Below are 2,418 nucleotides of genomic sequence, written 5' to 3'. Positions count from 1 at the left end.
TGCCAACGTAAGGCTTTTAGTCGGCATTTTAAGGGTTTTAACCCATGTATTTTTGGTGGCTTAGCATGTAGAGCTTGCTTAGAACACTGATGATGCTGTCTTTAGAGCGAAAATATTCTGTTTTTTTAATGTGGCCCTTTATTGTGGTTTTCAAATAAATATACCTGTTACACCGAAGATATTTTTCTTTGATGTTTGTAATTAATGGTATACAGCCAGCTACAGGAAATTTTTCCTTATGGATTTAAAAAAAAAACTAAAATACATAATTTCTTATTGCTTTAAAATTTAAAATATCTTTTGAATTATTTTCGTTTTAATTTAAATATAATTATATAAATAAACAGTTTCTTGACTATTTCTTGGTTTTATTTCTTCAAGCAAGTCGTTTTACAAAACTGCGTACCACATGCCCTGTTCTTCTGAGACTATTAGGCTTTATATATCTGACTAGATTTTCCTTTCCGAAGAGAGACTCAATTAGTCCAGAAAGCCACTGCGCATCCGCTAGGAAAAATATTGTAATTCGGATTTTTTGCACAATCTTACTCAAAAAGGACTCCTTTTAACAAATTTGCATGTTGCCAGGACCAAAAGGTGGTCAAAATTTTATAAACGTTTTTTTTTTTGTTTTTTTCCTAAAATTATTTTTTTTGTATAGAACAAGTTTTTTTGGATTTTTTGGATCATTCTAAACAGAAAAGGTCTTTAGTGACTTTTCTCTAAAGTTTATAGTTTTTGACATAATAAGCGATTAAAAATTGAAAAATTGCGAAATCGGCCATTTTTAACCCTAAAAAACTATGTGAAAAACTGAAAATTTGAATGTTGCCAAGGTAGATAGTTATTCTTTAAACATCGATTGATGAAATCCCAAAGAGCTTTTTGCAATACAATATCAACCCCTTTGTTTTTTAATTGCTAATCAAGCGTGCGCGACACTATTTTCCACCGTTGCATGTATACAGTATGGTGCAAATGAAAGGAATAAATTCGTTATTTCGTAAACCGGTGACTTTAAGGAAAAATCAAAAAACAGGCCGGTTTTTATTTTTAAGTTATGATATTGTGGCATATATGGTATACTAGTGACGTCATCCATCTGGGCGTGATGACGTAATCGATGACTTTTTTAAATCATTTGAAAGGTTCTTCAATTATCTATTCAGAAATATAAACATGTACATAATTATTTATACAGGGTGTCCAAAAAATTTTTATTAAATTAAATCATTTGGCAAATTGACAAAAAAAATAAATTATTGGACACCCTGTATAAATAATTATGTAAATGTATATATTACTGAATAGAGAATTGAAGAAACTTTCAAATGAGCTAGCACACGACCCCTATTCTTATTTAAAAAAAATCATCGATTACGTCATCACGCCCAGATGGATGACGTCACTAGTATACCATATATGTCACAATATCATGACTTAAAAATAAAAATCGACCTATTTCGGGATTTTTCCTTAAAGTCGTCGGTTTACGAAATAATGAATTTATTCCTTACATTTGCACCATACTGCATACACATGCAACGGTGGAAAATAGTGTCGCGCACGCTTGATTAGCAATTAAAAAACAAAGGAGTTTTGAATATTGCATTGCAAAAAACTCTTCGGGATTTCATCAATCGATGTTTCAAGAATAAGTATCTACCTTGGCAACATTTAAATTTTCAGTTTTTCACATAGCTTTTGAGGGTTAAAAATGGCCGATTTCGCAATTTTTCAATTTTTAATCGCTTATATGTCAAAAACTATCAACTTTAGAGAAAAGTCACTAAAAACGTTTTCTGTTTGGAATGATCCAAGAAATTTAAAAAAATTTTGTTCCATGCAAAAAAAATAATTTTAGGAAAAAAACAAGAAAAAAACGTTTAAAAGATTTTTGACCAATTTTTGGTCCTGGCAACTTGCAAATTTGTTAAAAGGGGTCCTTTTTGAGTAAGATTATGCAAAAAATCCGAATTAGAATATTTTTCCTAGCGGATGCGCAGTGGCTTTCTGGACTAAATTGTCCGCACAATATATAAATTTTAAATTGTATTGTATAGCGCCTATTCGGTTGTCAACTTACATTTAAGAAATTGTAAGCATCTTATATTTTACCTTTGTACAAACTGTGCTGAGATGTGCAAATCATTTTAAATTAAAATATGTTGAGAATACAGAGCTACCGATTTCGCGTTTCTATCATCCGATAGCATTTCCTATGACTTATATTTTTTACCTCGAGTTATTTCATCAGTACATACTGTGGATAAAAACATTGAAAATGAGATAATTTTTTCACTAAAATCCACTTTAACCTTATACAATAAAAAAAAACTTGCCGGTCCTAACTGAACTAATTAAGTTATAACTAGTTATTTTAACTAAGTCTTATAAGCTAGTATTGAGAACATCCTA

Source organism: Diabrotica virgifera, chromosome 8, assembly GCF_917563875.1.
Source record: "Diabrotica virgifera virgifera chromosome 8, PGI_DIABVI_V3a".
In the NCBI taxonomy this organism is placed as follows: domain Eukaryota; kingdom Metazoa; phylum Arthropoda; class Insecta; order Coleoptera; family Chrysomelidae; genus Diabrotica; species Diabrotica virgifera.
The sequence above is the reverse complement of the archived record's forward strand: the minus strand, read 5'-3'. Positions refer to the sequence as shown.